This window comes from Dama dama, chromosome 5 (assembly GCF_033118175.1).
Source record: "Dama dama isolate Ldn47 chromosome 5, ASM3311817v1, whole genome shotgun sequence".
In the NCBI taxonomy this organism is placed as follows: domain Eukaryota; kingdom Metazoa; phylum Chordata; class Mammalia; order Artiodactyla; family Cervidae; genus Dama; species Dama dama.
In genome coordinates, this window is record NC_083685.1 from 6,907,979 (window position 1) to 6,929,702 (window position 21,724).

At 51.6% G+C, this 21,724-nt stretch overlaps 1 protein-coding gene and 1 long non-coding RNA gene across 4 annotated transcripts in view; both read left to right on the forward strand.

Annotated features, from left to right (window-relative positions):
- The first annotated feature begins 18 nt into the window (after positions 1-18).
- Positions 19-5,961, forward strand: LOC133055705 (uncharacterized). 3 transcript variants are annotated; one of them, XR_009692687.1, is made up of 3 exons: positions 19-173; positions 756-826; positions 5,377-5,961. It is a non-coding gene; the product is annotated as an uncharacterized LOC133055705 (long non-coding RNA). The 3 variants fall into 3 exon arrangements; XR_009692686.1 differs by lacking the exon at positions 5,377-5,961 and adding an exon at positions 2,328-4,260; XR_009692688.1 differs by lacking the exon at positions 5,377-5,961 and adding an exon at positions 2,353-4,260.
- A 141-nt stretch (positions 5,962-6,102) lies between these two features.
- TPST2 (tyrosylprotein sulfotransferase 2) overlaps positions 6,103-21,724 on the forward strand; it is a 52,613-nt gene continuing 36,991 nt past the window's right edge. The window contains exon 1 of the mRNA XM_061141653.1: positions 6,103-6,177. The gene's annotated coding sequence lies outside the window, so the exon portion shown is untranslated. The remainder of the gene's footprint in view (positions 6,178-21,724) is intronic.

Sequence of the window (21,724 nt, forward strand, 5' to 3'; positions counted from 1 at the left end):
AGAAAAGTGGGGCCTCATGACACCCCACTCTGTGGTTTTGCTGAGCTTCAAAGCTGAAGATCTTCCCCTCTGGGACATGCATTTTCCTTCTTCCTCCCATCCTAGTTCTCCTACCCTCCAATTTGACCAGCCTCTTGCGTTTGAAGTCAGGCTGTCTTGTCTCGGACCAGAAGGTAGGAGCCCTGGGTAAGAATCAGGAGATATGGGTGTCAGTCCTACTCTACTGCTAGGAGCTACCAAATGTTGGGCAAATTGCTTCTGTACCCAGAGACTCATTCTTGCCATCTGTAAAATGCCACCTTAAACAAGTCCATCCAGCCTCAAGATTCTGATGCTGGGACTCTGTGTTTCCAAAGTTCCATGATTCTCGATGATTCTGTAATGCATCTCTAAGTGTCCACAGTCCTCAGAGCCCAATACCAAGCTACATAGCTTGATACAAGCTTGATACCAAGCTACATAGATGCCCATTCTCAGTTCCTAAGGTGTGTGAGTACAGCTCTGAAACTCTGCTGTCGTGGAATTGTATGAGCCACGCAGACCCAACTTTCATATTTCTTCAGTGCTTAGACCTCTTCAAAGGCAAGATGCCACACGATCTTGTGATCCAAGAAACACAAAGAGAAATACTCTCCATTCGAATATAACAGTTACTTTCTAATCACTTAGAATTGTTATTTCATACTTATTGAAAGAACTACTTTAACCTTTTTATATTTATATATAAATATATATTTAAATTTATTAATATTTAGGCAAAACTTTTTCAGCGTGTCAATTTTGTGAATCCCATAAAAAGAAGACAAGCTGGAAATCCATCAGTGAAGTGAGTCCTTAAATTTCTATGCATTTATAGTATAAATCTTCCAGATTGCTTTCCACTCGAAGCTGTTGATGTTTTTATTTTCTTTTTTTTTCCATTTATTTTTATTAGTTGGAGGCTAATTACTTTACAATATTGTAGTGGGTTTTGTCATACATTGACATGAATCAGCCATGGATTTACATGTATGCCCCATCCCGATCCCCCCTCCCACCTCCCTCTCTACCCAATCCCTCTGGGTCTTCCCAGTGCACCAGGCCCGAGCACTTGTCTCATGCATCCAACCTGGGCTGGTGATCTGTTTCACCCTAGATAATACACATGTTTCGATGCTGTTCTCTCGAAACATCCCACCCTCGCCTTCTCCCACAGAGTTCAAAAGTCTGTTCTGTATATCCGTGTCTCTTTTTCTGTTTTGCATATAGGGTTATCATTACCATCTTTCTAAATTCCATATATATATGTGTTAGTATGCTGTAATGTTCTTTATCTTTCTGGCTTACTTCACTCTGTATAATGGGCTCCAGTTTCATCCATCTTATTAGAACTGATTCAAATGAATTCTTTTTAATGGCTGAGTAATATTCCATTGCGTATATGTACCATAGCTTCCTTATCCATTCGTCTGCTGATGGACATCTAGGTTGCTTCCATGTCCTGGCTATTATAAACAGTGCTGCGATGAACATTGGGGTGCACGTGTCTCTTTCAGATCTGGTTTCCTTGGTGTGTATGCCCAGAAGTGGTATTGCTGGGTCATATGGCAGTTCTATTTCCAGTTTTTTAAGAAATCTCCACACTGTTCTCCATAACGGCTGTTACTAGTTTGCATTCCCACCAACAGTGTAAGAGGGTTCCCTTTTCTCCACACCCTCTCCAGAATTTATTGCTTGTAGACTTTTGGATAGCAGCCATCCTGACTGGCGTGTAATGGTACCTCATTGTGGTTTTGATTTGCATTTCTCTGATAATGAGTGATGTTGAGCATCTTTTCATGTGTTTGTTAGCCATCTGTATGTCCTCTTTGGAGAAATGTCTGTTTAGTTCTTTGGCCCATTTTTTGATTGGGTGATGTTTTTATTTTCTCACAGGTGTTATATTAAAAAAATGTGCACGTTAGCATCGCTGATGCATAATATATACACTTGGCAAAAACAGTTGAAAAAACTTGGAAGAAAATAACAAACTAATTATTTTATATTTAATTCATTTTTATCAATATGTTTAACTTTTGCTACTGAATTTATGAATAAACAAAATGTGGTAACAGAAAACAGAGAACCAATAAAAAGTTCAAGCAAAAATAAGTAACAGGATAAAATGAAACAAGGAAAAGAAAAGAACATCTAAAAAGGCCAGGAGTGAGGGTGACATGACAATTATAAACCTATTATTGTTCCTCCCTTGGGTCCTAGTTCCTATGTGTCTCTTGAAATGTGAGCATCTCACCACCTGGAACAGGGTTTCAGAGCTCACAGATGTCACATTTTTGCATTTGAAACAGAAACTTTCAGTTTCTGCTTCATCAGGTGCTCAGCAGAAGCGATCACGGGCACGATGCTGGGGGCACCGGTGGAGCTGAACTTGGCCGCGTGGCCACGGTGCCCACAGCCTTCGCGAGGGCTTCCCAGTGCTGCTCTGGATTCTGCATGAGTTTTGCTGTGAACGCCGGCTTCAGGATACAGTGCTTCGGCAAGCTGGGACGATGCTACGTTTCTGCTAGATCCCAGCTCGTGAATCTTTGAGTCTCACACCTTTGGGAAGACCATCTCCCATCCACAGTGACTGAGGCAGCGCACAGTATTTTGAGCATTGGGACATCGGTACAAAGTCAGCGATGTGTGTGTGTGCAGGGGGCAGGACGTAGGTGGGAGCACCAGCCGAGGCATCATCTCTCCTGTGCCAGGGCCAGATGGTGCAACTGAGTTTTGGGGAAAGGGCATGTTGCTAGAGTGCCCTGCGGAGCTTCTAGAGAGATGAGCATCTTTTTAGGGCCACGTTGCCATGACAGCCAGTCACCTGGATCCGATACGCAAGATCAAAGTCCTCTGTGAAGCCTGGGTACCCAGCTAGTTAGGGTAACCCCACATCCTTCCAGCAAGAGAAGCGAACCTGCCCCTCTGTCCTGGCTTCCTGCCCACTGCTGGGTCACCTCCCATTCCCACTTCAGCCTCCCCCCTCCCACCCCCGCCACCATCCTGAGTTTGCATCTCAGCTCTGACATGTACTAGCTATTGTCCTTGATCAAGCCCAGTTACCTGATGGAACCTGTTTCCTCATCTGTGAAATGGGAGTAATGATAATAAAACCTTAGAGGTTGTTGGAAGGAGTAAATCACTAGCTTGAATGTCTTTTTTACAAGGTGCTTAGAGCAGAGCAGGCATCTGAATCATCATCTTCTTGAATTTCAGCAAAGGGGTTTAGAATCCACATGTTTTATGCCACATTTATTCTTCCTGCTTTTGGCGACCATTGACAGAGGGGCTCCTGTGTGCCCAGCTTTGTCTAGATGCTGGGGAGACAGGTTGGGGAAGACTGAAAATGCCCCTGTCCGAGTTGTTCACAGGCTAGAGGAGCAAACAGGAAAACACTCATTCATCTACACTTTCAAAGTCACAACAGTTTCCCAGGCTGCCTTGTCCAGTGTCCATCTCATCAGGACATTTGCCAGGGGCAGAGGGGTCGGGGTTGGGGGTAGGCTTAGGCTTCCTCAAGGAGGAGACAGTCAGCTTGAGACCTGAAGGGGTTTTCTGAGTTGGGGAGCTGAGAGAAGAGGTCTAACCTAGAAACCAGGCGATCATTCTGGTCCCCTTCTTTAGTGCCACCACTGAGATCTACCAGTTTTATCTTCCAGACATTTCTAGCACCCAAACATACCCTCCATGCCCCCAGTCCTGCTGGGTTGACCGGCTTCCCCCGGAGTATCTCAACAGCCTCCAAAACAGTCTCCCTGCCTGTCCTCTTCTGCACAACAGCCAGAGGATCTTTGCAGAAAGCAAAGCTGGCCCCTTCTTCCTCGGTTTCCCGCCTTCCATATCTTTCCTTCTCTACCAGACTCCTTCCTCTAGCCCACAAAGCCCTGATGCATCCACCCCTGCAGACCTCCCTGACCTCCTCTTACCCACTCCACATCCTGTCCACTTTGCACTTCATGACAACAGTCCTTCCTTCTGAGTGTTTATAGCTGTGGGTCCCTGTGACTGACAATCTCCTATGACCCCTGAGCCATGCTTCAGGCTTCAGTGTAAACACCCCAGCCCTCCCTCCTTGGACCAGGTTGATCGCCCTCTTTCCAGCTCCCTAATGCTGGTTGGGAACTGCAGCAGACACAAGAGATGTAGGTTCTATCCTGGGGCCAGGAAGATCTCTGGAGGAGGAAATGGCAATCCACACCAGTATTCTTGCCTGGAAAATCCCGTGGACAGAGGAGCCTGGAAGGCTACAGTCCACGGGGTTGCAAAGAGTTGGAGTCTGAGCAACTGAGCAGGCACGCACGTACAAAACGCTTGTTGGAGGGTCCAGATTCCCCACCTGGATGCAGGACCCTTGCTCTTGTGTTACTTGATGACTCTTATGCCCAGCACAGGGTCACGGGGTGCTCAGGAAATGCATGTCACTACAGTCAGACCTCTCTTCCTTTGATCTCCATTTCTCTACCCAGAAAGGGACATTCTAAAACACCCAGCAGGGTTACCATGCAGTGAGTCACACAAAGCCTGTGGTGTGGGCACAATAAACACTATATAACATTATTCAGTAACAGCTGGTTCCATGGAAGCAGGGGATTTCATTTTGCCAGTTCCAGCAGGCAGTTCCTACATGGCAGGCACTACTTATTGGAAACATGAATGAATTAATGAATGAGCTACAAATAAACACATGGCTGGACATGGACAGATTACTTAATATCTATATGTCATCTTTTTCTTATCTGTAAGATGGGGATGATAATAGACCTCTGACAAGGTTATTAAAAGTTTAAATGTATGAATAGAGAGTGCTTAGAGCCATGCCTAAATAGTATGTAATTATATTACTTATAGAAAGGTAATTGTATATGTATATGAGCTTCCTTGGTGGGGCTAGTGGTAAAGAACCCACCTGCCAATGCATTAGATGTAAGAGACCTGGGTTGGATCCCTGGGTCAGGAAGATCCCTTGCAGGAGGAAGTGTCAACCTGCCCCATTATTCTTGCCTGGGAAATCCCATGGACAGAGGAATGGGACAGGCTACAGTCCATGGGGTTGCAAAGAGTGGGATACAACTGCACATGCACAAACAACAATATATGTGTGTGTGTGTGTGTGTGTAGTTGTGGTGATAACTATTATAGAAATTATTTTAAATAGGTAATATATAAAAGAAAGTGAAAGTGAAGTCGCTCAGTCTTTGTGACCCCGTGGATTGTAGCCTACCAGACTTCCAATTCAAACGGAAAAAGATCAAAGGCTCACAGTGAAAAGTAAGCCTGTACCCCTTCCTCCCCTTCCTTCAGGTATTCAACGCATATGCATGTAACGCACAGATCGGTCTATTATCTTCTGTTTTACAGATGGAGAAACAGAGGCACAGAGAAGTTAGACTGAGACGAGACCTACCAACCTGGAGTTTTCGTCTTGTCTATCAGGGATTCTCCACCCCGCACTGCTGACATTTTAGGCTGGATGGCTCTTCGTCTGGGGGGAAGGAGGTCAGCCGTCCTCCCCTCCATTGTAGTCTATTTAGCAGCGTCCCAGGCCTCCACGCACTAGATTCCAGTAGAAACATACTCCCACCCTCAGCGCTCCCCCCACCCCCCAGCAGTGACAATCAAAAATGTCTTCAGACTTTTCTAAATGTCTTCCTGGGAGCGGGGCGGCCCGCAAGAGAGAGAAATTACACCCTCTTTGAGAACCATTGATGTATACGAACTGTAGGACAGCCCTTCCCTCTCGTCTCTTTTGTTTTACACAAACAGTATTTAAAACACTCTGCTCAGGGTCCGGTTTTCTTCTCTCATACCACTTCCTGGCGATCATTCCACTCCCCTGCATACAGACAGAGGGAAATTCTCTTAAACAGAGCTGCCGGTGGGAGGAAAAGTGGTGAGCTGCCTGGACCTGGGGGAAAGCCAGCATGCGGACCAGGGTTTCTCCGGGACGTCTCTCTGGGATGCTCCGCCCCACCGCGCGGTCTGGAGGCGGGACAGGGGTGATGGGGAGCGGCCGTGGGCGGGCCTGAAAGGGGGCGGGACTACGTTCCAGACACGCCCCCGCGCGACGTCACGGCGCCGCGGCCACGCCTCCCCCGGCCGGGGCGGCTGGCAAGCTGGGAGTCGCTGGGCGCGCGGGGCCGCGGCGGCGCGCCTCTCACGGTAGGTGGTCCCGGGGCGGCGCGCGGTGGGGGGGCCTGGGCTGCAGCTGTCGGCAGGAGGCCGCCTGCGGGTCGGCCTCGAGCGCCGGGGAGCCCTCGGCCCTCGCGGCTTCTTCCCTGGCCCGGCCCGGCTGCTCCGGGCTCCGGGGCTGGGTTCTGTGAGGAAGGCGGCGCTGGCGGGCGGCTGGCGGATCCGTGTGCGCTCCGTGCGCTCTCCGCGGGATGCGGCGGAGAGCCGGTCCCCGTGACCCGGATCCCGCGGTGAACCGGGAGGTGCTCAGCGTCTGTGTGTGTGTGTGTGTGTGTGTGTGTGTGTTGGGAGGGGGGAAGCAGCGTGTCTCCGCTGTCGGAGCAACCGGCCCCTCCCCGGCGCGCGCGGGGACCCCCACGCGGGCGCCGAGACGCGCGGGGGGGGGGGGCGGGTGGAAGTTAACTTGCAGCCGCCGTGGATTTGCGAGGCGTGTCTCAAGTGGAGGGATTAGGGGAAGGAAATAGTTGCTTGGAGCAGGGAGGGGGGGCGCCGAGAGCATGAAATAAGGGGTCAGTCCTGGTGAACCTGGGGGTCACCCACTAGGAGTGGGGTGGAGTTTGAACAGAGGATCCCACTGCCCCGTAACCTCCTGCTCTCGGAGGAGTGAGCTGAATGGGAGATGCCTCGTAAAGCTAGGACTGGGAGTGGCGACCAGGGAAAGGGGTCATGGTCACTAAGGTTGGGCACGCCGGACCTGGCGGAGTCTGTTATTATTATGTGGGGCAGAGGTCGAGGTCTAGCTTTTCCACTTCAGAGACCCGCCGCCTCGGGAGGAAGTGTGTGAACCATCCGATTGAGTGCAGTAGTTAGAAGGGCTGATCACTTTGCCTTCTTCCCCTTTTACAGATGGGGAAACTGAGGCTCAGAGAGGTCTTGTGTCCTCGGCCCTAGCTCCCACAGCTAGGATGTCTCAGAGCTGAAACAGCCTCAGGCCCCCTGACTCTGTGTATCTTGTAGAGATGTGGGGGTGGGTGGGGCAGCTGATAGACTCCTACTCATCCTTCAGAAGCCTCCTTGAGCAGCGCCTCCTCCTGGAAGCCTTCCCTGGCACTCCACAGGCGTCCTTGGGCCTTCCTATTTGGTATCCCACAGAGTTAACTGGTCCTTGCTTATTGACCTTTTTTTTTTTTGCAGGTCTGTCTCCATTCTGGGCTGTGAACACTTTTCCCTCTACTCCATCTCACATGCTTTCATTTAGCTGGGTGGCTTGATGGTTAGTCCAGGCTTCTGGGTTTGGACAAGTCTTGGTGTGACTCACTCTGGTTTAGTAGTGATGTGGCCTGGGCGAGTCATTCCCCTGCACTCAGCCTCAGTTTCCATGACTGTGAAATCGGGTTTATTGTGTCACTTGCGAACCATTTTAACCCACTGACTCCCAATTGTACTATTATTTATTTAATATATGTGTTTATATCACCTTATTTTTTTTAAATCTCATGTAATTTTTTAAATCATAGCCTTATTGAGATATAACTCACATACCGTACAATTCACCCATTTAAAGTATTCAATTTAGTGGTTTTTGAGATAGTCACAGAGTTGTGCAACAGTCACCAGTGTCTAATTCTAGAACATTTTAACTGCCCGTAAAGAAACCCTGGGCCCATCAGCGGTCACTGCCAACCCCTCCTTCCCCCAGCCCCTGGCAACCACTAATCTACTTTTCTTCTCTATGGATTTGCCTATTCTGGACATTTCCTATAAAGGGAATCATGCACTATGGCCTTTTGTGATTGGTGCTTTTCACTTAGAATGTTTACAAGTTTCATCCACGTGCTAGTATGCGGTTCTTTATTACTTATTTAGCATTAAAAAAATATATTTATTTGGCTGCGCCGGGTCTTAGTTGTGGCATATGGGATGTTCAGTCTTCGTTTCAGCAAGATCTTTAGTTGTGACATGTGGGATCTAGTTCCCTGATGAGGGATTGAACCCAAGACCCCTGCAACGGGAGCGTGGAGTCTTAGCCACTGGACCACCAAGGAAACCCCTATTTTAGTAGCTCGTTACTTTTTTTTGGCTGAGTAATATTCCATTGCATTGAATATATCATATTTATCTGTTTATCAGCGGGTGGACATTTGGGTTGTTGCCACCTTGGGACTATTATGAATGGTGCTGCTGTGAAACATTCTTGTACAAGTCTTTGTGTGGTGTATGTTTTCAATTCTCTGCGGTACAACCCTAGGAGTGGAATTGTGGGGTCATATGGTAATTCTTCGTTCCACCTTTTGAGGTCCCGCCAAACTGTTTTCCAAAGCAGCTTCTCTGTTTTACAGTCACATCAGCAGCAGATGAGGGTTCTAATGCTCTTAAACAAATTTAGGCTTCAGCAGCTGAAATCTTGGAAATCACTGGCTTTGTCCCCTGCTAGTTAGAAAGGAACACAGGTGAAATGAACGCACATGCAATTTACACAGGTGAAACTGAAGGGCAGGAAATTAAGCTCTTCCGTAGAGTAACTGGGAACTCTTGGGTTTTCTGAGGAAGGGAAACAGATCAAGCCTGGGGCAGTTAGGTGAGGTACATGTGCTGTTGTGTGTCCTCCTGTAACAGTGAGAAATTATTTGCTGAGGTCCCTCCTGCCAGATCCTGAGCAGGACCAGGAGAGGCCATGAGGAAAGGAATCCTGGGGCTTGCTGTGTCCACCCCAGGACCCAGCACATGATCCGGTGGTGCTGTCAGGGACCTCTGCATGGGGTGAAAGGAAAGGGGGATGACTCAGACCTTCCCACCCTAGGCCAGCAGGAGTCCCTTGACAGCTAAGGCTCCATGTGGACGCCAGGGAGACCCTGGCGGGTTTCCTAGACTGTGACCCCGAGGCTCGGAAGTGGAGTCTGGTCGTGCCTGTGCTCCACCCCATACCCCCGTGACCTCGTGGCAAGATAAGCCATGAGGTTCTCTTATCTTGCATTCATGCTTACTCGTGTCCGACTCTTTGCAACCACATGGACTGTAGCCTGCCAGGCTCCTCTGTCCATGGGATTTTCCAGGCAAGAATACTGGAGTAGGTTGCCATTTCCTCCTCCAGGGGATCTTCTGAGTCAGGTATTGAATCCGGAGTTACCTGCCCTGCAGGCAGATTCTTGACTGCTTGAGCTGTTGGAGAAGTTAGATATACCCTAAGTGGGCCACTGCTTATTTCCAGAGACACCCCCCCCGGGCCTGAGGCCAGCAGTCCTGAGCAACGGCCACCCCGTCCCTCCTCTTGGTCATCGCCCCCACACCTGGGATGCCCACCGTGTCCCTCACACGCTTTGTCTTTGAATAAGACAGGGCTGCCCAGGAAGAGCCCAGGTCAGAGGGTGCTGGTGTCGTGAGAGCAAAAGGGGGCTTGAAGGTCACCAGTTCTTTCTGAGGTTCAGCCTGTAATCCGCTGGTTCGGGAACCTCAGCTGGCGTTGGGCTGTGCATCCCCGGGTCCTAGCCACTGGCCTTGTCCCACCCAGGCAGCTGCTCTTGGGAAGGGCCGTGGAGACCCGGCTTCCTGGTGGCCGTGTCCAGTCCCTCCTGCTTTTGTTCACTTGTGCATCCTTTCCCTCCCTTGGCCTTTTAAAAATCCTGAATTTTGTGCATGGAGAAGGCAGCCTGGGGAAATGGAAACAGGGCTATTGTGGCTAGGCAAGGGGTTGCCCCTTGCCAGGTGTCAGGGTATCCCGCTGGGGAATGGGCGTGGACTGAATGCAGTAGCACCTTGGGATCTGTAAAGTGCTCAGGTGCGTTATCGACATGACTTCATGGATCAGTTTGTAGCAGGAGTTCATGTGGATCAATTTGTAGCAAGACTGGCCGCTCTAAGCGGCTGGTAGTGGCCCAAAAGCCCGGTGTGGCCGGCGTGGCTTTGATCTGCCAGGCGGCAGAATGGAGACCTGTCTGGGTAGCAGGCTCCTGGCCTCCCCACTCGCCTCCTGTTCCAGCTGCCTGCAAAGCTCCTCGCTCTCTGCAGAAACATCTGCTCTGTCTGGTTCCAGGGTAGGTTCTGGGTTGCCTGCCCCTTCCCACGCCCCCTGCTCGGGTCTCCTCCACCCCGGACTTCCTCAGCCCCGAGGAGAATGTGTGGGCCGCCAAGTGAATTCCCGCATCGACCAGACTTTTGACCCAGGCAACTGACCCAGGCCAGAGAGTGGGCTGGGCCATAGCAACCTTGAGGGCCCGGGCCTGTGTTGGAATCCAGCCAGTTCCACTCGAGGGCGAGGTGTTCCCTGGCTGACTCCCCAATGCCTCACTTTTCTCATCTGCAGAATACAGGCAGAGCTGGGACCTACTTGCTGCGGGTGTTGACAGGAGGGGTAGGGGGTAAAGTGCCCACCCTGCTACCAGGGGAAACGCCAGGCCCCTGGGCTCAGACGGGCTCTTCAGAGATACTTGAACGTGTTGCTTTGTGAGACCAGCTTCTGCATCTGTCCAGAGGCAGTGATTTAAATACAGTGTCAACGGGGCTTGCCGAGTGCCAGGCAATCTTCTAGGTACTTTGTGCTTGAACTCAATTCTCCCACCCGCCCTCCGATGTGTACACTAATAGGCACAAAGGGGCAAAGTCACTTGCACAGGGTCACCCAGCTAGGAAGTGGGGAGAGACAGGGTTTGAATCCAGAGTCTACACACTTTTTTTTTTTCATACTTTCATTTGTTCATTTTTGCGCTGGGTGTTGATTGCTACGCAGGCTTTCCTCTAGTTGCAGAGAGTGGCGGCTTCTCTGTCTGGATGTACAGACTTCTCATGGTGGAGCACAGGATTTCGGGCTCTAGAGCCACAGGCTCTGTAGTTGTGTCTTATGGACTTCATTGCTCCGAGGCAGGTGGGATCTTCCGGGATCGGGATCGAACCCATGTCTCCTGCATTGGCAGGAGGATTCTTTACTACTGAGCCCCCAGGGAAGCCCCCAGGGTCTACACTGTTAATTACCATCTTACCTGCCTCTCGATACCCTGTCTTCATGCCTAGCATACAGAAAATCTCAGTTGCTCTTCTTACATTATTATAGAATTATTCTTAGATATTTTATCATAAAATTTATCACAAAATTACTGTATGTTATTAATAATTGTTCATCCCTTTTCCTGCCCTTCTATCCACACCGCTTCCCGGATGGACAGAACAAACAGGGCTTTTGGCTTGTGAGGTCTAGATTTCTCCTCCCCACCCCGGTGTCCCTCTACTCCCCCCAGTCGCATGAGCACCTGGGGGCTGGGCAAGAGCTCAGAGGCAGCTGAGTCCCAGCTCTGCTTCCAGATTGCTGTGTGACTCAGTTTCCCCACCTGTGAAATGGGTAGGTAGGGCTATGACAAGCTGCCAGTCAACAGCTTCGCCCCACAGGGTGGCTCTTGTATACTCCCACGATGTTTTATTTTAAAAGGAGAAAACATTCTAATGTTTTTAGAGAATAATGCCAGAGCCTCCCTTCTTAGGGAAACTCAGGAGCTTGGGCCAAACTAGAGCGGCCTGAAGCTGCCCCTTCGGTGGCTTGGGCTCTCCTGCTTTCTTCCCACTGTGCCCCAGCCCTGAGGGTCCCTGGCTGAGTGCACACCTTCCAGGCTCTGAGGACCCCAGGGGCCTGGGTGTCATCTGAATGAGCAGATCTGTTGCTTTAAATACGAATATATATTTTAAACCACTTGTTTCAGTGTTCTCCAGAAGTTCTTCCAGCGCTGCTTTTCTAGGTCATCAGAGACTGTCTGAGGCCTCTTACCCCTTCTGCTACTGTAAACCTTCAAGGCTTTTTTTTTTAATGTGGCTGCTCCAGGTCTTAGTGGAGGCTTGCGGGATCTCTAGTTGCGGCATGTGCGATCTAGCTCCCTGACCAGGGATCGAGCCTGAGCTCTGCATGGGGAGCGTGGAGTTTTAGCCACTGGGCCACCAGGAGAGTCCCCTCAAGGCTTTTAACACAGCCTTGTCCTCATCCCGCAGTCCCTCTCTGGGTCCCAGGGTCTGGCCTTACCTGGCCCAGGTCCCTGACTAGCCCACAGGGTTATTTGGGGGCCAGGTAAGGGCCCTCTAGGGCTTCCCAGGGGGCTCAGCGGTAAAGAATCTGCCTGCCAGTGCCGGAGATGTGAGTTCGACCCCTGGGTTGGGAAGATCCCTTGGAGGAGGAAATGGCAAGTCACTCCAGTATTCTTGCCTGGGAAATCCCATGGATAGAGGAGCTTGGCCGGCTACAGTCCATGGGGTGGCAAAGAGTCGGACATGATTGACGGAGGTCCGTCTGTCATGAGGACTGGCGAGTGTATCTGCCGCAGCGCATCCACGCCACCTCACAGCTGCCGGAACACCATCCCATAGCCTCTCCCTGTCCTCACAGGGTGCCAGGGAGATATTTCTCTTATTGACAACTTTATTTCCCAGAAACTGAGGCTCCAGTCACTTTCCTGAAGTCACACAGATCTGAGGTGACAGCACCAGGGTTCTAACCCACTCTCCCCCACTCCAGTGGCCGCCATGGCGGGTCATCCGTCCACCCATCACCGCGCGGAGAGCCACGGGGCGACGTCTACAGTCAGTGCCGTGACCCCTGCCCCCGGCCCTGGGCCACACTGGGCCCTCGGTAACTTGCTAAATAAGGACACATGGCAAGTTCTCAGCTAGATGCTGGGGTGCAGGATTCAGGAGGCCACCAGGGCCCGGCTTTCCCGGAGCACATGTTCCGGTAGAGGCGGCAAAAAGAAAAAGAGAAAATGACATCTCTGACCTGAGGTGCCAAACTGGGAAACTGGGGCTTCCCAGGGTGGCTCAGCGATAAAGAATCTGCCTGCTGATGCAGGAGACACAGGAGACGCGGGTTCCATCCTTGGGTCAGCAAGATCCTCTGGAGAAGGGAATGACAATCCACTCCGGTATTCTTGCCTGGAAAATCCCGTGGGCAGAGGAGCCTGGCGGGCTGCAGTCCATGGGGTCGCAAAGAGTCGGACACGACTACGTGACTGAGCACACACACCTCAGACTTGAACACTTTCACGAATCCCCTAGAGGTCTCGCCAAAGCGCAGACACTGACTGAGCAGGTTGGGGGCAGGGCCAGCTCTCAGGGGACTCCAGTGCTGTTGTCTAAAGACCACACTTGAAGCAGTGACAGCCTAGGGCAGAGGTCAGGAAACTACAGCCATGGGCCAACTCTGGCCCACAGCTTGGTTTTATAAATAAAGTTTTATTGAAACAGAGCCACACTTTTATTCACATTTGTCTGTGGCTCCTTCCGCCTACCACAGCGGAGTCCAGTAGTTCCCACAGAGACCTAATAGTCCACAGAACTGAAAATAATTTTTTTTTTTAAGTCTGTTGAATTTGTTTCAATGTTGCTTTTGTTGTTTATGTTCTGGCTTTTTGGTGGGAAGCATGGGGGATCTTAGCTCCCTGACCAGGGATAGAACTCACAGCCCCTGCCTTGAAAAGTGAAATCTTAACCATTGGACTACCAGGGAAGCCCTGAAAATGACAATTATTGGGCCCTTTGCAGGTAGTCTGGCAGCCTCCATCTACTCATCTCTTGGGTTCTTTCAGGCAATAATGTTTTGTGATTTGGTGAATGTAAAGGTTGTAATAAAGAGAATGATTGCAGCTAACATTTGCGGGCCTCCTGGGTACTTAGCTCTTTACAGGTAGTTCGGTACTCTATCCATTTTATAGATGAGACAAAATGATGCTCCTAGCGGCTGGTTGCCAGTGCAGAGTCTCTGGGGGGCCAGGAAGTGGGCGAGGCCAACTGGTGCCAGGTCAGTACATTCTTGTTACTTTAGAGCTTCTGCCTGGACAATCTTCATGGAGCACAGAGAAGGTTTTGTTTTTGATTTCAACCCATCCGAGGGCACTTGGATGCCTTCACTTCTTTGTTCTCCCACCGAGTCGACAGTTCATGCAGCTGGTGCAGGGAGTTGGGGGGCCTTGCTGACCCCCAGTGTCGAGGGGATGTGGGAAATGCCTAGCCCTGTGCCTTCCAGTGGAGGAGGCAGTGAGCCAGAGAGGCCACGCAGGCTCCTAAGCACCTGGAGAGACCTGACACGGGCTTGGGAGGCAGTCAAGGAATGCTTCCTGGAGGAGGGGGTACAGACTGTACCAGTAGGAGTTAGATGAGTAGAGGAGGGCGGGAAAGGTTTTCTAGGGGAAGGGAACCACAGACACAAAGCTGGCCTTGTTGGTTTGGTATGGCTCACAACACAGACTTTTTTCTGTCTCTGTGTGTATGTTAGGGATGAGAGAACATTAAAAATTGGCTGTGTCAGAAAACCTGGGTTTACCCTGAAGAAGGAAAAAGACTTTTCCCCTCCAAGTGCCCCTCCACCTTCTGATGACTTCGTGGACAGAGTCTGCTGTGGGTGCTAACTCGGTGCTTGTCTCCAGGGAGTCCTGTGGATGAGCACAGAGCAGCGCCCGCTCTGGGCTCCTGGGGGTGGGGTGTGTGGGGTGGTCCTTGGGCTGGTGGCAGCCTCAGCCCGCAGGTAGAGGATCGGATCGCTTCCTTTCCGTGTCTTCTTTGCAGTCACCTTTTAATTAGGGCGTGTTGTTAACTGAAGGTGTGAGGGGGCAGTTTCCTTTGAAAATGCTTTTAACGATACTGAATTCATTTAACCAGAGTCTCAAGTAGAGGACAGCCAAGGGGGTTTGGAGTGTAGCCGCTGTCAGCAGGGTGGGCCTCGGCAGGTGGGAATTTGGGGGGCGGGAGCCCCGTGGCAGGGGTTGGGGGAAGCGGGGAGGGGGCCAGACCCAGCAGCCTTCCTCCTGATGGTCTTTTCTTTCCCTGAAGTCCCAGGAGCTGGCGCTGAGGTTAGGGGCGGGGAGCCGAGGTTCCTGCTCCAGGCTGCTCCCCGTTGCTCTGACTCTCCGCCGGCCGCTGTCTGTCTGGGTCTGTATTTCTGCCGTGCCCTCTTTTTCCCATCCCTGTCTCCCTCTTGGTTTGGGTCTCTCCCCTGACCCTGTCTCCCCTCATCCCTCTCTCGCCCCCCGTCTCGGGCCCATCTCTGCCTCTCCGCATTCCCCCACCCCCCCACCCCCGCCCTCCCTCCCCCGCTTGGGCTACTTCCCCTTCCCCTCCCCCCTGCACACACCCCGATGCGCTCTTCCTCGCTCCCCTCTGTCCCACTTCCTTCGGCCGCGACTGACATCCTGCCTCAAGGCCCATCCGAACCCGCCCCCCACCCCCACCCCCAGGGACCAGCCACGGAGGGGCGGGAGCCTTGGCGTGGGCCGTGTTGGCCGGGTGAAGATAGGGAGGACCAGGGAGGTCAGGAGGGCGGCTGAGGCTGCTGTCTGGGGTTTGCAGTCTGCCCTCCACCCTCAGCCCCGGGGGTGGCCCCCTCACCCCGCCCAGCTGACCCAGGGCTGCAGGGAGGAAGAGGAAGCTTGGGTCCACGGCCCGAGGCCGGAATGCCGCTGTAGGTTTCATTTGGGCTGGGGCTGCGTCCCTGGGGCGGCGAGGGTGTTGTTACCCTGGCTCCCAAGCAGAGGTGTGCGTCCAAGGCTGGTCCCCTTGACCCCGCAGAGGCCATGCCCACCCCGCCCCACCCCGGGCAGGCACCACGCGGCGTGTCCCCCTCCCTTCCAGCACACAGTAGGCCGGCAGGGTGTGTGAGAGTTTGGGAGAGGAGGGCCAGATCAGAGACCAAGTCCAGCCTCTTCCTTCCGCCCACGGGGAAACCGAGGTCTGGAGGGTGGCGGTGATTTGCGATTTGTTCGAGTGTGCCAGCGGGGTTGGAACCCAGAGCCGCGTCCGGGGCCCCCACCCTCAGCAATAGGACAGCGCGGCTGGGTGTTCGTGGTGGCCTTGGGTCGGTGTCAGGTGGAAACCATCCCTGAGGAGGTGGGAGACTCGCGTTGAGGCCACCTTGCCCACCTGCTGGGGGGTCCCCGGGCCTCCGTGCCCTCCAGGGGATGACACGCAGCCCCGAGGTTTGCGGAAGCGGTCGGGGCTGTGGAGTCGGAGGTCACTGACCTCCCAGTGGGCTGACTCGGGCTTGCTTTCAGCCTGGGGCTGCGGCTGCCGCCACCTCAGGAACCTCAGTCCTGTGTTCACATGTCACCCGCTCGGCCCTTGGGTCGCACAGAGGATGCTGTTGTAATCACAGGCATTCTGTGGGTTCGCTGGGAAAACCAGAAGGGAGAGACACAGCTCTGCCGAGGAGGGAAGGGGCCCTCCTTGCAGGAGACTCCAGTGTCCAGGGATCCACTCCTGCCTCCCCTCCCGTCCTGAGAAGGTCAGTGGGAGCACCCCCCAACCCCCGAGGGCTTGTCCTCCACAGCCGGCTGCACCCCACACCCAGAACCCCCACCCAGCAGGTCTGGAAGGGGCCCAAGAGTTTGCATTGCTCTCATGTTCCCAGCTTCTGCTTTGGCCAGACAGACCTTTGTGGGCAAAGAGATGTCTCTGCGTTTTAATACGCTGTTTAGGTTTGTCATAGCTTTTCTAACAAGGACTAAGCATCTTTTAATTTCATGGCCACAGTCACCGTCTGCAGTGATTTTGGAGCCCAGGAAAATAAAATGTGTCCAGCAGTGTAGGCTCAAGATTCTGCTCCACCACGTACCTGCCAAGAGTTCTGAGGCAAGGCCTTTACCTCTCTGTGCGCCGGCTTCCTTGTCTGTCAGATGGGATAATGACAGCACTGTTTTCATAGATTAACTGTGAGGATTAAAGGAACTAATATGTGTAAGGCGCCTAGCACAGTGCCCAGGCCTGGAGTAAGCAGTATAGGTGTGTTTGCTGTTAACTACAGTTACTGTTGTTACTTTTATTACCATTGTCATTTCCATCCACCCCCATATGGTTCTGCAAATGAACTTTTTGGCCAACCCAGTATATACGTAGATGTGTTTTTATTGTTATTTTTATAGGTACTGTCTCACTCTGACTTTAGAATCTTCACAGTATACCTTGATTTTTATTAATATAAAAAAGAAAGGAAAGGATTGGTGGTTAATCTCAATGGACTGGGTTGGGCAATGTGTTTTTTAAGAGGAGATTTATTGCAGGATTTTAGCTCATCCAATTATGGGTCAGACACACTTGAGTTAACTTGTGCACAAGTGGTGTAACCTTGGGCCAGCCCCTTCCCTTCTCTGGTTCTCAGTTTCCATTCCTGTAAAATGGGAATCCCATTAGTGACTGTCTCTTGGGTTTCTGGCAGGATTATATGTGAGTTTATGTGGTACCTGATGCATTGAAGTGCTCAGTAATTCATAGCAATCTGGATTGTGTTGTTTACCCATTTTACAGATGAGGAAACTGAGGCTCAGAGATGTTCAGGGACTCTCCCCCACAGCAGCATGCTCCCTGTGTCTGTTTCTGGTGATGCCTGGGCAAGTCTGCAGATGCAGATACTCTCCAGCGAAGTCCCAGGCCCCTTCAGAGCCCCAAACCATTTTTCTTTAAGGAAAGGCCATTCACTCATCTGAATCTGGCCCCCCCAGAAGTCAGTGCACCGTGAGGAGACGATTCTCCTCATGGGTTCCTCCCTCTGATTTTTAAAGTGTTCTTGTTCTGAGCAGCTCTTGCAGCTCTTTGAAATTCTTCCCCTTCTGTCTGCTTTGGGAGCAAGCAAGAGGAAGGAGGGTCTCCTAGTCTGGACTGTGTTTGTCCATGAGGGAAGCAGGTGGGCAGGTTGATGTCCCGGGTAAAACGAGATTCCCGCGGATGTGCTGCCTGCAAATGGCTCTCTTAAAACCCCCACCCAGGGATTGCCCTGGTGGTCCCGTAGTTAAGAATCTGCCTGCCAATGCAGGGGACACGGGTTTGGTCCCTGGTCCACATGGGAGGATTCCACATGCTTCGAGGCAGCTAAGCCCGTGAGCCGTGAGTGCTGAGGCCATGTGCCAGCACTGATCCCGTGCGCCCCGCAGCCCATCCTCGGCAACAAGAGAAGCCCCTGCGACGAGAAGCCTGTGCGCGGCAGTGAAGACCCAGCACAGCCAGAAGTTAAAAAAAACAGACCTCGCCCCTGTCCCCCCCGCCCAGATACCCCAAAGATCTGGGCAAAAGACTCCTCTTATCTGGGAACTTCCATCAGGAAGTATTTGTGACCTGCTTGCTTTGTTCCTGGTCAAGCCTTTCTACCTTTCTGGCTGTCGGCCACGGCAAAACTTCCACAGCGAAGACATGCAATCAGAAAAACCATAAACTACAATTAAGGGGAAGGGGGAAGTTCGTCAAGGACTTTTCTAAGCGTAAAGTATGAGAACAGCCTTCTGACCTTTGGGTAAGGGTAGTCTCCGGGTTGGCTTCCCATGAGGAAAACTCCGATCCACACACCCTTGGGGGCAGAAGTGAGAGCAGTTAGCTGGCTCCAGCCGTCGCTGTGAGTCTTCTCATGCGACTTTGGGAATCAATTTTGCTTAGTTTTATCAAAACAGTTAAAAAACAAATCATGCTGGGGTCTGGGAGAAGACCACGTGCGTGGTGAGTGTGCCAAGGTCCCAAAGGGCCTCTGATGTGTCTGTATCAGAGTTGGTTGTGAGCGGTTGAATCCTGGTTTAAAATAGTTAAAGGTTGGGGGAGGAAAAAGGGGGGTTTATTGACTTAGATAAACGGTTAAGTCCGAAAGTAGATTGCCTTCGAGTGTGACTGTGTGCGGGTGCCTCACCCTTGTAGGACACTCTCTTTTTAAAATGTTATTTACTTATTTACGTTTGGCCGTGCTGGGTCTTGGTTGCTGCGTGGCCGTTTCTCCGGGGGCAGCGAGTGGAGACTGCTGTCTGATCGTGGTGTGCGGGCTCCTCATCTCGGGGCTCCTCCCGTCGCAGAGCGCAGGCTCTCGGGTGCGTGGACTTCGGTAGTTGCAGCACACGGGCTCAGCAGTCGCGGCTCCCAGGCTCTAGAGCACAGGCTCTGTCATTGGGACTCACGGGCTTCGTTGTTCCGTGACTTGTGGGATCGTCCCGCAGCAGGGATCGAACCCGTGTCTCCTGTCCTGGCAGGTGGGTTCTTTACCCCCGGGCCACCGTGGAAGCCTGACACGGTGTCTTCCGTTCTCTGTCTCACCAATGGCCTTTTTTCTGTGGTGGCTTCATGCTCAGGCCTGCTCTCCCCTTTCACGTCTCCAGTCATCCGTCCTGCTCATTTAGCTCTAAGAGAACTGGTTCTCTGATTCTTCTCGCGAGCCCTAGGATTGATTCCTCTTCACCTGCCTGGAGTCTTCGTGCCCGTCCATGAGTGTCTGTACCCTTTTGTTGACCAGACCTCAGTCACTGGTCTTGGGTGCGGGGTCAGCCCTTGTCCCAGTTACAAGGATGGAGAATGCTTGCATCCCAGCAGACAGATGCCCACACCACCAGTGGTGGAGCAGAAAGGACAAAGGGAAGGCAGGGTTTATGTCCTGGAGGAGACAGTGGAAGCAGCCGCTGCCCTTAATGGAGCCTTCTATGTGCTCCGATATGGCATGGAGGCCTTTATGTGTATTTAACTGCTCTCTTTCACAGATAAGGAAGTGAGGCTCAGAGAGGTTAAGTGACTCTCCTGAGGTCACAAAGCTGACAGGTGGAGAATTCAAACTCAGCTCCGTCTTTCTGCAAAGCCCATGTGTTCATGGCTCCCTGATACCTGGGGAAACTTAGTAATCTGCAAAGAGAGCTCAGAAAATAAAATACTAATGCCTGGGGCAGTACCAAGCTCTGTGTTAAGGTTGGGACTAGAAAAAAAATTGTTCTTAAAGACTGCAGGACCCATCAAACCCTGATGCCCCATCCTCCCTGCCATAGCCTCTGGCAGCCACATTTGGTTTCTGTCTTTATGATTTTGACCACTCTGAATACCTCATGTAAATGCCGTCGTACAGTGTTTGTCTTTTTCTGACTGGCTAATTTCACTTAGGATAATGCCCTCAAAGTTCATCCGTGTTGTAACATATACCAGGATCGCCTTCCTTGTTAACACTGAGTAATATTCCGTTGTGTAAATACCCCACATTGTGTGCCTCTGTCCATGAACCCTTGGGTGGCTTCCACACTTTGGCTATTGTGAGTAATGCTGCTGTGAACGTAGATGTAAAAATACCTCTTTGAGACCCTGCATTCAGTTCTTCTGGGTAGATACCCAGACATGAAGTTAGCGTGGGTCATATGCTAATTCTTTATTTTTAATTTTTTTGCAGAACCTCCTTACTGTTTTTCACAGTGACTGTACCATTTTACATCCCCAGCAAGTATACAAAGATTCAGTTTTTGACATCCTGGCCAACACTTGCCATTTTCTGTTTTTCTGGGGTTTTGTTTGTTTGGGGGATTGTTTTTCTGTTGTGTTTTGTTTTGTTTTATACTAGCCATCCTAATTGGTGTAAGGTGGCAACTCATTGTATTTTTGATACGCGTTTCCCTGATGATTTCTGATGTTGAGCATCTTTTCACGTACTTGTTGCCCATTTGTCTGTCTGTCTTTGGATAAATGTGCTTTCGGATTCTTTGCCCATTTTTTAGCCAGTCGGTGAGTTTTAGGGGTTCTCTGTAGATTCTGGATATGAACCTCTTATTAGCTCTGTGATTTGCACATAAGTTTTCCCGTTCTATGGCTTGCCTTATTACTCTGTGGATAGTGTCTTGTGAAGCACAAAATATTTTAATTTTCATGAAGTCCAGTTTTTGTTTCTTTTATTACTTATGCCTTTGGTGTCAGATCAAGAAGTCATCGCCTGCTTCTATTCCGAAGGCGCAGTTGGCAGGTTTGGCTGCCGGGTCGGGTTGGGGTGGGAGAGACAGAGAGAAGTTGGAGGTTGTGGCTACCTCCAAGGCTTTCGGCCCGAGCGTCTTGAGCTGCCCACAACTGGAGCAGGGTGAGTTAGGGGGAGAAACCAAGAGATGAGCTTTGGACGCATTAAATTTGAGGTCCCAGCTTGACGCATGCAGAAGTGACGTGGATACAGTCGATGGCCCAGTCTGGTGTCAGGGAGAGAGATTTGGGCTGGCGATGACAGCCCAGAAGTCACCAGCCTGTGGGGAGCAGAGGAAAGTGGGTGAGTGAAGTGGCGGAGACGGCGGCAGACAAGTAGCAGAATGTGAAACCCCTGCTGCCTCCACCAGAATGGCTGGGATCGGCCCAGAGTAAGGAAAAAATCTCAGACTTTCTTGCACCAAGTCCGGGAGAGAGAGGGGAAAACAAGCCGACATCACCTCCTTGGCCTCTGATCAGAAGCCACCCCAGCCTTGGCGGCCCATTTCTGGCATGTGGGTTTGTGCAGCGGGGGCAGGTGTGTGTGCCAGGCACCGGGGTGGGGGTGGCACAGTGCGGTGCTGAGGCTCAGTCCACTTTAATGTCCCGGCACCTGGCACCGAGCCTGGCCTCAGGAGAGCGCCCGGCAGCCAGCGGTGGCTGAATGAGTGAATGGAGTCCTGTGTGTTCCTCTGGGACTGCGGGAAAGGTGTGTGGATGGGAGGATGCCCAGCGGCGTCTGGCAAAGTGTGATTCTCTAAGACTGTTTTTATTGGAGTCAGTCAGACGTATGGAAAGGTGCACACATCATAAATAGACTGCTCAATGAGTTTTCAAAAGATAATCATGCTCGTGTGTGTGACAGTACCCAGATCAAGGAAAGCACATGCCCAGCACC